Genomic DNA, 20,226 nt, shown 5'->3' with positions numbered 1-20,226 from the left:
CATTTTGTTTTTTTGGATCATGTCAATACATGCGTTGGTTTATTTTTAAGAGTAAAATGAACTGATCACGATCAATTTGCAATTTTTCAATTATCATTACTTTTTGAACGAACGATCGCATTGTGATCCGATTCAATGCTCGTGACTCTTTTTTACGGCTCATCGTTCAAATCTTATGGATTCGTTCTGGCCACGATTCGATTGAACGAACTGTATTGTAAGCAATGAATCAATTCTCACAACTCTTTGAACGAACGATCGCATTGTGATCCGATTCAATTCTCACGACTCTTTTTTACAGCTCATAGTTCAAATGTTATGGATCCGGGCTGGTCACGATTCTTGAACGAATCGTATTCTAAGCAGTGAATCGATTCGTTCATCTAACGATTCGTTTTTAATACTCGTTCAAGTGAACGATTCGTTCAATCATTGCCCACCTCTAGTGCTTAACACTTAAAAAAAAATATTTTTTTATATTACGAACAAATATTTTAGTACTTCTCTCTTGGCTTATGACATACGAGAATGATTTGCCAGGCAGTACCCACAACAGGTACTTATCGAGCTGACTCAGTCGAAATACGACGATTTCCAACTAATCGGCACGCCTACGATATACACGGCGTGGAATTATGCCTCGTTCAGCTAAATAAAATGATAAGACAACTGTAGCGTTGTCGCTCGATGTCGTTATGGGTTGTTATATACGATGGTACCACTCGCTGGTATTTTTTTTATTTGAATAGCGTATCAAATATCGCACACGTAGGTTCGTGGTACTAACTCATTCTAATTACATACACAGTACAAATTTATGTGTATAAATTACATTTCTGTTGAAGTACCGTATGATCCAAAAAAACGGCTGGGCAATGATAATCGCTGATAATTTTGGCGACGTCAATCGTTAATTTCAAGATGTCATTAGAAAGATTAACAAAGGTTTCCAGAGACACAAATCTATTTTCAAAAAATTATTTAAAAATCATTATTACCCAATATACACTCACCGAATCTCGAAAACTCTAAAAAGAATCGTAATGTCCATCACTATTAAGCACAGTCTACACCTAACATCTTACCTGTTCAGTCAAACCGTATCGAATCTCCAGGAATCAAAAGCTTTCAGAGAAGCTTCCAAATAGCTTCAAGAAAAATTTCCTGGATTTTATATATTTTTGTACGAACCGGCAACGAGGCCATAATCCGCCTAGGTCAACCGACATGCGAGCGTCGGCGGGCGTCGCGACGACCTTGGCCTTAACGGCGCGCAGGGTTGCCGTGATGGGGGGTGGATGAAAGTGGGGTAGGGGAAGGTCGACGCGTGTGTTTATACCCCTTTCCCCCCAAACGAAATCGATCCAGGAGCGCGCTGTAACAGGGGAAAGTGGGGACGGTTGGGCGGAGGGGGTAACGACCGGGATTCCCCCCATAACACCCCCGACGCGTGGATGGAATTGGGTCAAAGCTGATGCCATCGGGGTGGGTTTTTCGAGCGCGAAAGTTTAGATCTGTGGTGGGGGTGAGGTAAACAAATAGATTTCTAAGGGATAATATACAGGGTGGTCCGAACTGTATTCCTTGAAACTTCGGCAGTATATCCTGCAGAATTCAGGCATTCCTGCAGATAAAAATAAATGAAAAATTAATACTCTTGCGGCATTTCAAAAAAATCCTTTTGATCTGAAGCGAGCGACTTTTTTTGCAGGATATATTGGTGGCCGATGTCTGGGAAAATGACACGCGCCGTAGAATTGTTAATGTTGTCAGTATTGGGCAGAGTTATGACGATTTAGCCATTTAGGATAAGAATTTAATTGGAATTAAGTCCTAATTATTTGGAAATCCGATTTAAATAATGTTTTCTATTAAAATCAAAAAAAATCTGATTTAAATTAAAAAAATCTGATTTTTTTGATTTTTTAGAAAAATGATTTTTTTCAACCCTGCCAAGAATCTTGAAAACCATGAAAATTCCGCACTGATCTCGCTTGTATGTGATCTCATTAGTCTCTGTTAACTATGAATTCTGATATAAGACACCCTGTATATCGCAGAACAAGTCAAATATGGCTCTATACAGGGTTGTTCACCACATACGACACGGAGTATTGTAGCTAAACGATTAGATTTTTACAAATTGTAAGTTTTGGGTTTGTTGAAGGACTATTAGAGCTACAATTTAAAAATATTTTTACGAGATACAGAGTGTCCCAAATGAATAAAAAATATCAAAGTTGTATTTTTTTAAATAGAACACCCTGTATATTGTGCAGTTTTTAGTTTCTACACGATTCCAAATAAAAAGATAAATTTGATTAGGTTTATTACACTTAAACCTACCGTTTTTGAAATATTTTCAATTTTGCGAAATTGCAGTATAAATTTTAAGGCTTCATTTCTCCGAGGATATCAAAGTTTTTAATACTAAATATTTACTGAAGGTTATTTATTGATCAGTTATTGTGTTGCAATAATAAAAATTATACTACCTTATACAGAGTGTCGAAAAATTTATTTTAAATAATTACAAGCTTTAAACGGCAATAACTTATTTACTTTAAATAGAACACCCTGTATATTTTATGAGAATCAGATGCACAATTTAATTGTCTATCAAATTGTATTATACCACTTCTTACCTATTCCTCCAAGTTTTCGTAGAAAATGCATTTTCTTATAATTTAGACCTCATTTATCAATATACCCATGGAATATTTATATTTTAGATTGTTTTTAAAATAACAAATGTACAAAATGTACAGGCTAGTAATATTATAGTTTTTAGTAAAACGATAATATTACTAGCCCATTTGTATACAAAAAGAAAACTATTTAAATCTTTATAAAAGAGTATACCATTAATTAAATATACCACCAGTATTTCCGCCCAAATACTAATTAACTACATACTTAATTGTGTTCGTTAATAAATTATTCTAAATAAATGTGGATTTGAATCAGAAATCAATATAATAATAAGTTATGAAAATGAACGTCTCTGTTGTTATAAATAAGCATTTGTCAACAAATTAAATATAATTTTGAAGGTGTTACTTTTTACCACACTGTCTAATACACATACATAATTCAGTTTTTTAGTATTTGGAGCAATTATTATTAATCAACGCAAACAGTCAATTAATGTAGTTTGAATACTGAAATCATATTAATTGGTCCTCTTTAACAAATATTTAAACAGTTTTTTTTAATTTGTTAATGAAATAAACGAACTATATCGACAATATTAGTATCTGTACTCTTTAAAAATTCTTTAAAAATCTTTAAAAATAATCTAAAATGTCAGTATTCCATGGGTATATTGATAAATGAGTTCTAAATTACAAGAAAATGCATTTTCTACGGAAACTTGAAGGGATAGGTAAAAAATGGTATAATGCAATTTGATAGACAATTAAATTGTGCATCTGATTCTCCTAAAATATACAGGGTATTCTATTTAAATTAAAGAAGTTATTGGCGTTTGAAGCTAGAAATTATTTAAAATAAATTTTTAGACACTCTGTATAAGGTAGTAAAGTTTTTATTATTGCAATACAATAACTGATCAATAAATAAATTTCAGTAAATATTTAGTATTAAAAACTTTGATATCCTCGGAGAAATGAAGCCTTAAAATTTATACTGCAATTTCACAAAATTGAAGATATTTCAAAAACGGTAAGGTTTAAGTGTAATAAACGTTAATCAAATTTACCTTTATTTTAATCGTAGAAACTAAAAATGTAATAATATATAGGGTGTTCCATTTTAAAAAATACAACTTTATTATTTGAGACACTGTAAAAATATTTTTAAATTAACGCTTCTTAAAAACTTGTCTGTAAAGAATCTAATCGTTTAGCTACATTATTGAGCTAACACTGTATCCCTGAACGGACAAGAGAAAAAACACGAGACACAGAATAATTTTTGAAGTTAAAATCTAAAAAGCCTGTCTCTCCTATCGTTATCTATCTCGATTTTGCTGTCGTATCAATCTGGGCGAGGTGGGTACCACTAGTCCGCCGGTACCGCCAGTAGGTGTTGAATAAATTTCTGATTTTAATCGTGCAGCGCGAGCGACGCTCCGAATCTAGATAATATTAATACGAACGCGTAGATCAAATAATAATAATAATAATGGCGGGCTATTGTTATGCAAACAGCGCTCTCGTGCTTTGATAACGATTAATTAATAGAGGTAGTACCCATAGAGAAAGGTGGTACCGTGTTATATAACAAGACGAACGACGGATTTGTTTTAAAAGATCTAGACACCTGCTAATTGGTATCTGTAAGGAGAAGAAAACATATTCACAATCATACAATAAGTGTGAGTGGATCGGGATGATTTTTTTTTAAATGGAACACCCAGTATATTATTACATTTTTAGCTTCCTTCCAGATCACTTTATTTAATCCTAAGATATGAGTAAATATATTTCGACAATTTCAGAGATGTTAATAAATAATAAAAATTATATATTTTTCAGCCTTTCTTGAAAAAATTATTAATAATACAAGAACTGTCCTTAAATCAAAACTATATTAGGTATTTACTTTAGATGGTATGTACTTACTATGCTATAAATATGGAAATCGTAAATCATACAGGATGTTCAAAATTCTACGCCAAAAAAACAAAAAAAATATAAAATAATTTTTCTTCGTTTTTTTTTCAATGAAGGGAGAATTAACAAATGTACATTTTTTGTATTTAGAATATTTTAATTTTTTTAACGGTTTCAATATTTCATATATAAACCAAAAAACAAATTGTTACTATACTAGGTACTATACGAGCATTATTTCTGTTACGTAGTACGGCCGTTTGTGTTATTATTAATCACGTTCGATTTAATTACAGATTACAGTCGGTTCGATTAAGTTTTCACGTCGATTTTTAATCAAGCGTTTTATTTATTTTTTTAATCATATCTACAGTCGGTCGTGCAGATCTCTATGCGCGAGACAGAGAATTAATTATGTGAAAATGGTGTTTTGATCGTAAAAGCGATCGAAACAGCGAGATAATAAATTATTCCAGGTGTTGGAGATGTTGGAAAAACAACATCCAGCCTGCGATGATAAAATATGGTTCAGAAAAATCGACGTTTTTCACTTCGAGTTTTCTATGATTATTTTTTCTATTGATTGAACCAAAGTAGGAACTAATGGGCACCTACCCCAATGTCCCCTTCGTCAGTGCCGTAAATAACTTGTATTGAGAATTTCCCCAAATTTAAAAATAACCCACAAAAAATTCCTCTTTTTTTGACGTTCCCATTGTTTTCCTAATTTTTACAGCGATACGTGTATTTATTTCGTAAGTAAATCCACAACACCCACAATCCGAGAATATTTTTAGAAAAAAAATCGCTTCGAGGGAAGCCTAATGATTTATTTTTATCATTGGCGCTTAGACGATGATTAATATAGAAAACATTTGTCTTCCTGACAATTCGCTTTGTCTTAAATTTACTGTCTCTTTTCCGAAAAAAAAATATAAATTATAGTTACATTAAAACTAGTTTACTTCAAACTGAAGTAGATTCTTTTTAATTATTATTTGGCAATACTAAAGAACGTAGATTTACAAAACATTAAGCAAGAACAAATCAAAATAATATAAACGAAGAAATTACAAAAAGTAGAGATACTTTAAACAGATAATAGCTTGAACTAATTGCATTTTGCTATTTTTCGCGATAAAAATTATTACAATACTTTGATATTTAGTAACTTAAAAAGCGAGCGTGTTAATAATAATTTTAATCCAGATTGTCTTTTAAATCATTACTAAATTTGATGCTGAGTTACACATTACACAAATAATATTTTTCTCACACTTCGAAGCCTACTAGATTATACGTTTTGGTTTTATTCTAGCTGCGTGTGTAGGTGTGTTAATTTACAATTAGGAGACATTATTTGCGTCAGGATTGTCTAATTAGTTGTCGACTCGACCGATTTTCGTTCCAAAGTCTTGTCAAATTTGCACACATGTGAACAGATACATGTGAACAGATATATGCATACGCACGCAGTGTTGCTGCTGGCTCACGTAAGCACAGTATTTTTTGCTATACAGTCCACGAGTGTTTTTTAATTTTAAATGATTATAATACTTAACAGTTGTTTTTGGAAATATCCGTCACAGTAGCCGTTGTCTTGAATCCTGAACCCTCTGCTTGAAGTTGTTATGGATTTTTTTAGATTTAAAATTTGATTTTTCACGATATTACGAATACGCACCAGGCTTATTGTCATTTTTAAAAGATTCCTTCTTGTATTCATTTTGTAAGAGTTGGGGTACGTTTTATTTTTAATTTAATAGCTAATATTTTAGTGATTAATTGATTTATTTGTTTTATAGATTATTTTACTTATTATACAGGGTAGTTCACCACATACGACACGGAGTATTGTAGCTAAACGATTAGATTTTTACAAATTGTAAGTTTTGGGTTCGTTGAAGGACCATTAGAGCTACAATTTAAAAATATTTTTACAAGATACAGAGTGTCTCAAATAAATAAAAAATATCAACGTTGTATTTTTTTAAATGAAACACCCTATATATTATTACATTTTTAGTTTCTACTATTAAAATAAAGGTAAATTTTATTAAGGTTTATTACACTTAAACCTTACTGTTTTTGAAATATTTTCAATTTTGTGAAACTGCAGTATGAATTTTAAAGCTTCATTTTTCCGAGGGTATCAAAGTTTTTAATACTAAATATTTACGGAAGCTTATTTATTGATCAGTTATTGTGTTGCAATAATAAAAACTTTACTACCTTATACAGAGTGATATTCACACAATATGACGGGCATCGGAAAATGTTTTGCGACCACTATATACGATTCCTCGACAGAATCAACGTCATCTTCATCATATCTTCGTCAGGTTTTGGTCAGGTGCATCTACTCTCTCCCCCGCCACCTAAAGCAGCAGAAGAGAGCAGACACACGATGATGCACTTGCCGCTGCGGCTGCATCGATCGCGCCGCTGCTAGTCTGGGAGCAGCCGTGTCAAGGTCACGGCGCTGTTGTCTTCCCCCCCTGTACCCCCCGCGCTGGCACGTGTCATTCGCGGTCACGACCTCCGCGTGCGCGAGTAATGGCCCCGGCTCTCGCTCGGCGCGGCCGTGGATCCGTGTATGTCGGCAAAGGGGGGATGTGGGGGTGTCGCCCCCGTCGAGGGAGAAAGGACACGTGGAGAACGATGGGGAAAAATGGGGAGGACGATTATATGAGTTCGGTTTTATGTGAGAGTTGTCGTGTTATACAAGTTTCTGTATGTTTCAATCAGAACGAGGGGTTCAGAAGTGAACTAGATCGAGTCCTTGAAGATAATTATGGAGAAAATGAAAGTTAAAGTTTTTTAATGTTGCTTAATTAAAATAAAACAAACTGAAGAAGAAAAGCTTAGAAATAGGAGAAGAAACGAAATACAACTGTGGTCATTTTTAAAAATGTTTGTTTATACTTTTTTGGTCTTGAACCATTTTATCTCTGAAAATGTTTGAAATTTTAGATATAAATTGGTTCATCTGTACATTCTTCTTCGTCATTAAGGGATTTGTTGACTTCACATTGCCTGTTAATAGCGTTTTCTTCGATTTTTATAAAAATTATGGTATATAGGCTGGATAAAGGGAAGAAGATCTTTCATGGGTTGCCTTTTAGAGTGTGTGACGTTACGTCTATATGAAATGATAAGATTTTTCTTCCTCGTACAGTTTTATTCAGATCAACATGCCAGATATCTAATTAGTAAGAAAAACAGTCTAACTTATTGATGCAGTAATAGTGAAAATAATGATAAATCAAACTATACTTTCAGAATCGATAGAATCAGACCTTTCAGATGGCTGATAATCTGATTCGCTTGGTGCAAATGGTTCAGACTTTGTTTCATTGTCATCCATTTTATCAAAAAAATATTGTTTTAGCTCTAAACTTTAGCACGTGTGTTAAAATCGCACATAGCGTTAAATTTTATGGGCTTGATCCATTTCCCTTCAAAGGAATCAACAGAATATTCAGAAACCAAAGAGGAACAGGCTATAGTTGCTTAATGCGTGAAGACGATTATCTTAAAATAGTAGGAAATTGGACTTGATTCTTGGATGTTCTTATAATGGTACCACCCTGTATATAATTAATTACCTATATATTCCAAAGTAATCACGCGGAGAAGGTCGATCTTTTTTTACTCTACTCTACTTAGTCGTGGTGCGTTACGGTGTTGCGCACACCCTCCTCGGTAGTACCGGCATCGGCGCGCTATTATCGATAAAATGCCGGTAAGGCAGAAATCTAATTAAGATCGTACGGAGACCGTGAACTCGCGGCGGAACGCAAACGAGAAAAAGTGCCTGTCAATTAAAATTATTTGGTCGGCCAATTCAAAACGGTACCTATTAATATTTTTAATTATTTTTACGTGGCGCGGCGAGAGAGCAGAAATAAAACGGTACCACCGCGCCGGGCGAAGGAAGGAGAGAGGGAGAGAAAGAGTACCGGACAACGGTAAAAGTACCATAGTAACTGAATCTTAGTTAAACAGGTACCTGTATCAAATTTCTTTCAATTTTTTTCGGGCTCTAATCTCACTCAAGCACAAATCAACATCTTTTTGACATGTGGAATCGATTCGAATTTCGAACAAATTTCGTACCGAAAGGTAGCCTTATTTATATCAGGAAGCAAGTAACTATACAAGGTGAGTCTAAACTATTTAGTAGATTAAACTTCGAGGAACTTATTCAAGACTCACCCTGTATAAACAACATATCTACATTATCTTTATAAAGAAAAAACTGGTTTTTACTTGAAAATGGGTGTAAAGGTGGTTAGAATTGAATAAGAATTATATTTTTGCCCTAAAGTGACGTCAAGATATTGTTCATGTTGGTTACAGAAAGTTAACCAAAAGTTCGTGTCTATATGTTTCAAATGATGGCTCAACTTTCGTTTTAGCTGAAATCTGTTATATAAAAAATGACTTTAGACAGGGTTGTTCACCACATACGACACGGAATATTGTAGCTAAACGATTAGATTTTTACAAATTGTAAGTTTTGGGTTCGTTGAAGGACTATTAGAGCTAAAATTTAAAAATATTTTTACAAGATACAGAGTGTCCCAAATAAATAAAAAATATCAAACTTGTATTTTTTTAAATGGAATACCCTGTATATTATTACATTTTTAGTTTCTACGATTAAAATAAAGGTAAATTTGTTAAGGTTTATTACACTTAAACCTTACCGATTTTGAAATATTTTCAATTTTGCGAAATTGCAGTATAAATTTTAACGCTTCATTTCTCCGAGGATATCAAAGTTTTTAATACTAAATATTTACTGAAGTTTATTTATTGATCAGTTATTGTGTTGCAATAATAAAATTATACTACCTTATACAGAGTGTCTAAAAATTTATTTTAAATAATTACTAGCTTTAAATGGCAATAACTTATTTAATTTAAATATAACACCCTGTATATTTTATGAGAATCAGATGCACAATTTAATTGTTCCTTAGAAAATGAAAACAGCATATTTCCGCAGGAAAATTTTTGTGTTTATATGTTCAGAAAAATATTAAACATAAAACGCAAAACGTATTTTTTTATAGCAGATTTCAGTTATTCTAAAGTGCGAAATTTGAAAATTAGGCATTTCCGCAGGAAAATTTGTGTTTTTCGTGGTTCACAGTAGCTTTTAAAGACAATTTTTTTTTCTAATAACTGATTTCAGCTAAACGAAAGTTGACCCCAAACGATCTATGATTTGAGAAGATTAAATATTCTTTTATTGGTATCTCCAAATAGAGTACTCTAAAATTGCCAGTGTATTAAGAGATCATATTTTTAATTTAATTATGAAACGACTTATAATTTCCACACACAGTACTATCTTCTATTAGGTACTAACAGTAAACAGACAAACTAACAAATTGATTTCTTGTTTCAATTTAGCGAAACATCCCCCCGACGGACGCTGCACCTGACGCAAAGTGGTACCTCTTTTCAATTTACGCTCCTCGCTACGTTATAAGGTTTTAATTATGGCCTTGCTGCTACACTGCACCGTTTTTAAATACATACAACCGTATAGGTACCTATCCTTTTAGTGTAAACAAACTCCTCGATGCGTCGGTCGGTCGGTACGACGATCCTATCTCTCTCAATTAATCGGTACTAACAAGAAATTCATTAGTTCGGGCCGTGTTAGAAGAAACAAATCAAGTTTGTAGGTGCATGGAAGTACCTCTGCTAGTTGTATACGATAAATTTTAACTACACGATTGGTACCATGCATACAATAAATAATAACATTGTTATTGATAAAATTACATCGGAACAAGTAGCGAAAAAAAACTTTAACAAAAGTCCTACCATAATACGGTTGTTAGTGTTAAACAAAGACGAAAACAAGCTGATGCCGCGCGTTGTTCCCGATTAAACTACTCGGTATACGGCTCGAAAGGCTCCCCGCCGCGTAGTACCAAAGATTACGGTGGTACCTTTTGTTGGGAGAACACTACTACTTGTTACCGGTGCTGCGGGGGGGCCGAGAATCTTTTTTTGACGCGTCCGGACAGGTACCTGTCATTAGATCATGATAGGAATTTTTTCTTTGTAGTTAGGATAGTAGTACTACCGTAGTCTAACGATCGTAGAAGAAAAAGACGCGTTATTTTGACATGTTTTTTAAAGATATTAATTCAGGATTGCTATGTATTTGTTGGATTTGTTTTGGATATTGTATATTATATTTCAGAAATCTGCCTAAGGTTTAGCCCGACCCTGTTGTGTTAAACCACATCCAAAATTCCAAACACACGTGCTTTGATTCAGGTTTCTGAGCTGAGTTTCTGATGCTTGATTAAGGTTTCTGAGCTTCAACATTTCCATAAAATAGCGAGCAATTTGTTACAAAACCATATAAATTATACATATATCACTGTAATCACAAAACTTCAATCTATTTCCGTATTGTAGCGGAATTTTAAATTATGTCTTTATTTTCGAGAAAATTTAGTCCAAACATAAGGGATATTTTGTTGATGTTTGACCATAAAAATCTTAAAAATAAAGAAGTTGTCTAAAAATGTACTACAATTCGGATATAGTATAATCCTTTATCTTTAATTTCCTTCTTCATTTGTGTAAAAATACCTAGCCAGTTTTACATAAACCTCTTTTACATAAACCTCTTTTACATAAACATATTTTACATAAACCTCTTTTACATAAACCTCTTTTACATAAACCTCTTTTACATAAACCTCTTTTACATAAACCTCTTTTACATAAACCTCTTTTACATCAACCTCTTTTACATAAACATCTTAAAACTCAACAGATAACAATTCTAAACTAACTATAACAACTACAGCTGGATATGGTACCATTTCATACTTTTTATACTTGGTTTTACCTTTTTTTTCAGTCATAGATATTTATAGTTCTTCAATAGAAAGAACGGATCCTTCGCCAATTAAATCGTACCAATACAAACAAAATGGCCGTGGTCCAAGTCTGTTCCAGCCAAAAGGATTTTAGTTTTAATTGATATTTAGTAGTTGTCTTGTTAACGGTACTAATTAACTATTTACGACTGTGGTGAATCAATGAAAAAACGGCGAATAAATCAACAAGAAGCTCAGTTGGTATTTATTTCGCTCAAAGGATACCTCGTGTTCTTTGAGGTTTCGTTGATATGTCGTTTTAATAGTTAAGGATATTAATGAGGGTATAGGTTGTATTAAAATAAACTGTAATTACGTAATGTTTCAAGCCAGACATATTAGAAAATAGATCAGCGATATTGATTTAACCATAACATATTTTCTTAAAATATCGTACTCTGGTATTTGAAAAAAAGATGAATTTCATGTATGGATCATTTCATTTCTTTTGAAAAAATTTGATGCATTTTAATGTTTAATATATTTTGTTCTAGCCGGCCAATTTTGATGATTTTTTAAGCAATTTAAAAAACGAAAGGTCCCATCTGTCATTTATACGAGGGAAAAGGTCTATTGACTAGGACCAAAAACAAAGGCATGGTTTTAATATAAAACTTGTTATTTTATAAGAAAAATGTTATTGTCTTCTTCAAAAGCGAAAGTCTCCAAAAAAATGAAGCTATTGAGATGAGCTAAAAAACAAACTTTCGGCAAACACAACATTCTACATTCTGTAATAAATTTTGGTGACTTTTCTACTATGATACAAAAGATCTTAAAAGCACAAAAATTACTATTCTAGTTTCAACAAAATTCCTTAAACATTTCTATACTCTAGAAAATCCTTCACTAATATTTCTTGCAATTTCTGACTTTTCTGAAATATTTACAAAACCTGAAAGAGTTTTTTAGTTAAAGAGCACGTATATCGGAATTCCTCTTTAATCTAGCTTCTTTCTCGATGGCAACTCGTCATTCCTCGCTGCTTCGTCCACTTCGAGAGATCGCGCTCAACTTTCGAAACTATGCGCAAACATACACGCATGCAAGCCAGAAGAGCAAACGAACGACGAAAAAAATCAAAGAAATATCGAGAAGACCTTGTCTCTTTCTCGACCGGACTCATCTCTAGAGGTAGTACCTACCCACTTAATTAGGAGACAAACAGCGAGAGACTCGACTCGCGTAATGCCGGACACATACGGGGCGGCATTTCATCGGCAATATGGCATCTTCGTGGTGAAGTACCTGCCGGTGCAAAAACGACAGAAATTCCACAGATTCTATTCCATTTTTCACGAAGAGACGGAGAGGAGAGTTGGAGTGCTTAAAGCGCTAATAGGTTCGACCAGTGACAGCCTCTCAGGATGATAGGATTGATGTAAGTGTATCTCGAGAGATAGCGTTTGCAGAAATCAAACAGGATCTTGCTAGAAACGCAGTCTTCTTTGAAAAGCAGTTGATTAAAAAAGAAACGAAAGAAATGCAGTTTTTTTAAGATACTAAAGAAGAAAAATTTATAAGGAACAGAGAGGGTCCACAAGTGATAGAGTGGATAAGAGAGAAGGCCCGAGTGGATAAGACAGAATACTTGGTAGCAAATGAAGAAGAGTGTTTTGAATATATGATGCTGATGATGATACTATTGATATATCAATTTTTTATACATCTGTAATCTGTAGATGCGATAAGGAAGTATTTTAGATTATTTAGTAACTAATACTCAACTATTACTATTACTTATTTCTGTTTTGAATTTATGCCTCAAGACAGACAGGACTTGATGGTGATATTGAGTTGTTATAAAAAATGGGGGACAAACCCCTTCTAAAATTTCATCTGTTATGGACAGCTGAACGAAAAAAGCACCAAAAAAAGCAAGTCAGATATAAGCAAAAAAAACGACCGAGACTGTAGAGATGCCGGACAGATAAAATTAAAAGAAAACAAGCGGGCTATGTCGTGGGTGTTGAGAGGTCGCCTGTCGATAGATCCGAAAATATAAGCCTCCCACGACTACCTGTTCCTTCTCAGTTGTTTTTCGTAAAGTTTCGATAAAAATATATAATATTTCCTTCGGCCACACACCCGCTTCCTGAGAGCGACCCGAAAGTATTCAGCGTTCATAAAATGAAAAATATACGAAATAACATACATGTACTGATTTCTTTCGAAAATCGACAACTATGAAACTATGATCCCTTCCCTGACACAAACGATACATTGTGAGACAGGAAAGTGTAGAGAGAAACAGGCCCTATAATATAGGATACAACATTTTAAAGAACATTGCTTTCCATAAAATTAATAAAATGAAAAATATACGAAATAATAATACATGTACTGATTTCTTTCGAAAATCGACAACTATGAAACTATGATCCCTTCCCGGACACAAACGGTACATTGTGAGACAGGAAATTGTATAGGATACAACATTTTAATCAACTTATGAGCTTAAGTACTTATTTCTGGAATTTAACACTATATTTTTGGTACATCATTAAATAAAACGTTCTCTTTGTTATCACGTTGACTTAATTAAAAAAAGGCAACACGAAAACGCGTCTCACTGACCCAAGTCTGGTCGTACCGTCGTCGCATCCGACTCCTGACCAAAAACAGTTCGGCTCTCAGGCCCCATCGGAATTCCTTCGGTGCCGGCGGTACGTGGGAGTGCAAAAACCTCAATCGCGGCGGTGGTAGTACCTGTGGTACTACCCGCCCGCCGTGTCGACGCTCCGACTGATTTCTTCTCGTCGCCGGTAAAACAAAAACTAAAGAGATGGAGATTCCTTCTTGTTCTTCTTTGCGTTGTTGGTACCGATGGCCGGCCGGCTGGCAGCGGTCAGATACCATCGGCTACCGGCTCCCTTTGGCCCCTCGGGTCGTACCGAACCGAGCAGATAGAGAGGAAGCCAATAAAGCTCATTGTTCAAGAGCCCGACTATCTGTCCGACTCATCGACGCGCCCAGCAATTAACAGTCGAAAAAATGGTACTACCGAAACGGTACTACCACCACCCTCGTATATAGTCAGTATTTTTTTTCTGCTTTTATATCAAACCAAGGAAATTGGAAGAGATTCCTAGATAATTCTTCAGCTTTGCGGTGGTACCATGGTGAAAATTCTCGATCTCCCGCTTGATTAATTGAGATTAGATTCTATTGGGTGGAGTTTTACTGCGACTATATAAGATTCTATTGATTGGTGACAGTACCACCGTGATCTCTAGATTACATTTTTACAACTTGGAGACTGAATCCTCCACATAAGTAACTCTTTGCGAATGACTGGTCATTGCTTAGTACCAAAGAACCATACCACATTTGCTACATTAGTATTATGTCTATGGTATATACTTTTTGTCTTGTATTATTTTTTTATCTATGATAAAGTAAATTCCTAGGTTTCGTCAAAGTTTCATATGAAAAGAAAAATCTACATTACTCTGACTATATGAGAATGGTAGTACCATTAATTCCTAAGATATTTTTACAGTTTCTTTCAATAAAACTTAAAATTTATTGAAATAATATTTACAAAATTATACCACAATAATACGTTCATGTTGTAGGTATAAAAAAAATTAAAAACCTTAATTCGATATATCTACAGGGTTAGCAAAGGAGTTATCTACAGGAGAATAGCAAAAATGACTATCTCTATAATATTTTTCAGTCTTCTGTTTTAGAAGTTGTGTGTATTTTTTTATTTTATCTTTAAGAAAAAAAAAGGTGTACCTACGACTATCTGCGTGTAAAATCCAGGGTCTCGCTTGCCAAAAAAAGCAACTGTTTAATCAAAACATCGCTGATAAGAAAAAACGAGTTTGTTTAATGATACCGACAGAAAACTTACACACAAAGTAGCGCGGTACAAGGGTACAATTTTCGCCGTTTCGCTTGAAGAAAATGGCGTTGATATAAACAAGATGGCCAGCCACGATCCTTCAGACGATATTTTAAAGCCTCAAATAATGAGTTAATTATTTCTCAAAACCTTCCTCAAATTCCTCAATCATTTTCAAAGGGAAGTTGTTTAAAACTGAAATTTTTTGTTACGGATTTGACAGAAGTCTTTTTTAAAAAGTCAGAAATTTATTAAAAATCTATTTTTCTGTTATTTTCTCTTTAATTCCTACAAGAATTTTGAAAAAATATTTCTAAAAAATGCTTTTGATTAAGAAAAGTCACATTAGAAGATCTTATTGTTTCTATCTTATACTAAGGGCTGGCAAAGTAGTCTTGGGTCGAGATTTCCGTATGTAAGATGAGTACAATGTCTTTATAATGTACTGAACAAAGAGAGGACAGTAAACACGTTGCCAAACGTATGAAATAAACCGAGAAACTGTGCACATCGCTAAGAGACGTCGAAGGGGATATAGCAGATTTGTCGCAGTTGACCGGTGGACCCAATCAATACATCTGTCAGTACTTAAAGTTCTAGGGAAAGGTGTACGTCAGCTTCACAATTTAATTACGTCTCATGATACTTAATTTGTAAATTTATAAACGAGTCGTTGTAATTTTCCCTATAGCTTGAATTTTTTTAAGTGCAAGCTAGAAACACTTGCATTTTTGGTAAAAATAAGTGGAATTGAGTGGGTGTTCGATAGTGGTCGCGCTATTAGAACTCTGAATTCAAAAATCGACATCTCGAAATCTATTAGAAATAATAGATTGTAGTTTTTTCAAGAACTTTGTTAATATTTCTGCTGTATTTTCTTTGTAGACAGTATGTGAAAATCTTTATCAATAAAAAAATTACACGATTGCTGAAAATTGCTATGCTCTAAAAGTAAATGTATGGATTGTTTACAATTTTTGAATGGAAAAACCTTATCGAATTTTTCTTATGTAAACATATTGTAAAATATCCGATCTTGAAAATAAAAATAAGTTTCAATATCTAAAGTGGTTCTTGAGTTATGGCCTGTTATGTGTTAAAAAGTTGAGTTTCTAAATTATTGCGATTACTGACGTATATTTCTCGTTATAAAAAAAATGACACCCCAACGATATCCTTATAATTCCATTTCAGATGCTCAGAAACATGTCTAATGATTTTATCTAGTTATCTCTTGAAAAAAACGTCTGTTAAAAATAAGCGGTTTGCGATCGTGATTTTACTTTACTTGATAGGGAAAGGCGTATCGGCAACGCCGCAACACCACACCGTCGCGTCGATCGGTCGCATTTCTCTCACTCCGACTTAATAAGATCCCTATGCGATTTACTTCCACACATGTAAATGCCGACCCAAAAGTAACAGTTGCCAGCACGGTATCCTTTCCTGTTTTCTTTTATTTTAATCATCAATATATTTTTTTTCTTATATAATTTGCAAGTAAAGTTGCATCAGAATATTATTTAAGTACTTTCGAGATAATGAATAATATCTTATTAACAGTTCCAAACCAATAAATTTACTGCTTTAAATTGAAAAAGAAATTAAACACAATTTTTGTGTCTCCATTTGATAGATTGGTAAAAGTCTGTCTTTAAATATGGTTATTATGACAGTTACACGAATAAATGTATAATCAATAGATCAATGGTTGATCGACTTTGATTTGGAATTAATCAGGATACCATTACAATTGCAAAATTGTTGAGAAGCATCGGCCTATGTGCGCCTATTTTTTTATAAATATGTATTGGTTACATCTATGTACCAAGTTCAAGTCACCAACATTGTACAGATTGTGTTTAAATTATTTATGTATCCCCCCATTCACTTTCAATTTCGCTTTTTAGAGAAGAAATCGATGATAAAAATGATAATAGATCAGAGAAAACTACAATAAAATTTGAGCATAGTATTAAAAAAAATTATAAGGTATTTTTAAGATTGGAATTAATGGTATTTAGAATATAAAAAATGAAAAAGAAGAAATATTTTGTTTTTTTAAGTGGATAGATATTTTTAATGTAAAAATCAATATAATTAACTAAACAATAAAAAAAAGATTCAAGCAAGACAGATTTCAATTAAAAGTAATATAATTATTATTAACATTAGTTACTGCATAATTTATTATACCGTCGGGCTCATACAGTTATTGGCAATAATATTTATTACCTTTGTTATAACCATTAAATTATTTTTTTGTTTGGAAGATATATTTATGTAGTCAAGTAGACATGGACAGTATATGTACTGTTTGTAGACATAAAATACCAATATGATCGAGAAAAAAAAACGGTATCAGAGTTTGCTTGGAAATGAATCTCATCGATCGTCATTTCCAAGCCAATTTGACGCCGTTTTTTTTCTATTTATGTTCGTAATGTCCTACGTTGTCGATAATTATTTTGGTTTACACTTATTAGCATGCTTTGACGCATTTTGTAACGTAATTATTATGTTTACAGTAAACAATGATTGGGTCTTATGCGTTTAGGATGATTGTAATATAATTATTTATGACGAAATTTTATAAATTAACTAATAATATACTGTTAATTCGCAATCATTGATTTTTTTTCTCTCATACTTACGATAGAATTTCAATTTTTGATGTAATGAGTGGAGAATTTACGGAGTTTTAGGCAAAAATACTGTAATTTCGTGGATCCTAGAATATGACCGAAAAAAAAACGGTGTCAGCGATGGCTATGAAATGAAGATCGCTGTCATTTTATATGTGAAATTTTATGGGGAATGTCATCGATGTTCGTTTCCAAGCCAACTGGACGCTTGTTTTTCGATCAACCGGTATTTCTTTTTTGTTTTTATTAATTCACTGCATTCAGAATCTCCAGAAACAAATTTCACATTTTTCAGCAGCTTTTTAGCGGGAAAAATCTAAACACTGTATTTGTAACTCCGGAAGATTTTTAATTCCTACACGTTTCGTTTTTCTCTGTTAGCATCATCATCAATAATCAGATTAAAACATCATTAGTTCTGTACAGATTTGTGTATAATGGTTCCAATAACTAAACAATAATAATAATTGCACAATAATAAAACACTGCTGCATTTTACGTCTAAAATGGTACTACTAGGCATCACGTTGTAGCTTTTATTTCTTTCAATTTGTAGATCTCCAAAATAGTGAAATATGCTTGATTTTGTACGAAAATAGCGAACAAGTGTGGTGGTAGGTAATTTTCACAATTTGAAGCAGAGAATATTCAGATTTTACTCCTTGAAATTTAAATGAAAATCATTTTACCTATTGAAGAACTACTAACTATATTTTTTTGACAAAATTTGCTGTTACTACGCACTTTTGTAAAACTAACGTCGCCATTTATGTACTGTTATATTGAGAGAACTGATTTTTGCAGGAAACGATCGGCCAATTTTTTAAAGGGTACTAATTTCAGTGTATTCGAAAAAATAGCGCAAAAATGGCGCAGTAACTTCGCGTGTTGTATGAAGAATTCTTTTACACTCTTTTCGCATTCTCTTCTCATCTTTTTCATAGGTAGTTATATAAAAGAAATCTGTTTTATAAATTTACGAAAAAAATTTACCATGCGATAACAAAACTTGATTGGTACTCACTCACCTACGAAAAAGGGCCAGTTTCCTCAGTCACAAACAACAATAACAACATTCAAAGAATTATTTCGTATGAAAAAAAGAAGCAAAAAAAACGCACTAATGTTCTTGAAAAAAACTTAGAAACGATATTTCTGTGTTCGATTCGACTTCGCGAAAAACTGTTCGTTTGCGATCTACGATTTGAACTGTTCTTAAGTCCGCTACACAATACACGGTCTACGGTCGGTGCAGAGAACGGCCGCTCGCCGACTGAAGAGGCCGAAACTTTGAAAGTTGGCGGCCGGCGAGCGCCCGCAGCCTACTTCGACGCCGAAGCCGCCCGCCCATTGGTCGGAACGCAACACCCACCCCCCACCACCCGCGGCGCTCGTACGCGGTTTTTTTTGCGCGCCGCGGCGCGGTTCGCTCGCACTCGGTAGGTAGCCAAGCCGGCGACCACCACCGCAAACGTGCAGGAGGAGAGGAAAAAGTGGTACCGGAAAAAGGTACTACTACCACCGCCCGAGTGCATCGGTACCACCTGTCAATCGTGCGGAAATCGAGAGAGATTGGAGCAAAATGCTCGTAATAGTCCTCGGCGAATGGGTTAAAACGAGATGAATGCATGATTTGGAGAGGAAAAAGTGGTACCGAAAAGGTACTACCACTCCCTAAGATCTATGATACCATCCAGTAGAAATATCACGCGAAAAATCAAAGAGAGATTGAAGAAAAATGCTCGTAATAGTCCTCGGCGAATAGGTTAAAACGAGATGAATACATTATTTGGAAAGGAAAAAGTGGTACCGGAAAGGTACTACCACTCCCTAAAATCTACGGTACCATTCAGTAGAAAAATCACGCGAAAAATCAGAGAAAGAGAGATTGAAGAAGAATGCCCGTAATAGTAATTGGCGATTAGATTAAAACGAGATGAATGCATGATTTCGAAAGGAAAAGGTACTACCGGAAAGGTACACCACTAAAATCTATGGTACCACAAGTAGAAAAATCACGCGGAAAATCAGAGAGAGATTGAAGAAGAATGCTCGTAATAGTCATTGGCGATTAGATTAAAACGAGATGAATGCATGATTTGGAGAGGAAAAGGTACTACCGGAGGGGTACTACCATTCCCTAAAATCTACTGTACTATCCAGTAGAAAAATCACGCGGAAAATCAGAGGGATTGAAGAAGAATGCTCGTAATAGTCATTGGCGATTAGAT

The 20,226-nt window shown here is 33.9% G+C and overlaps 1 protein-coding gene across 2 annotated transcripts in view; it reads right to left on the bottom strand.

Annotated features, from left to right (window-relative positions):
• The window catches only part of LOC115880340 (zinc finger and SCAN domain-containing protein 10), a 73,308-nt gene extending 54,007 nt beyond the window's left edge, over positions 1–19,301 (bottom strand). For both annotated transcript variants that reach the window (XM_030897545.1, XM_030897546.1), the window contains exon 1: positions 19,024–19,301. The gene's annotated coding sequence lies outside the window, so the exon portion shown is untranslated. The remainder of the gene's footprint in view (positions 1–19,023) is intronic.
• Between the last annotated feature and the right edge of the window lie 925 nt (positions 19,302–20,226).

This window comes from Sitophilus oryzae, unplaced genomic scaffold, assembly GCF_002938485.1.
Source record: "Sitophilus oryzae breed Bouriz unplaced genomic scaffold, Soryzae_2.0 scaffold_1621_pilon_pilon, whole genome shotgun sequence".
In the NCBI taxonomy this organism is placed as follows: Eukaryota; Metazoa; Arthropoda; class Insecta; order Coleoptera; family Curculionidae; genus Sitophilus; species Sitophilus oryzae.
Note: the sequence above shows the minus strand (reverse complement) of the source record. Positions and strands in the feature narration are given on the sequence as shown.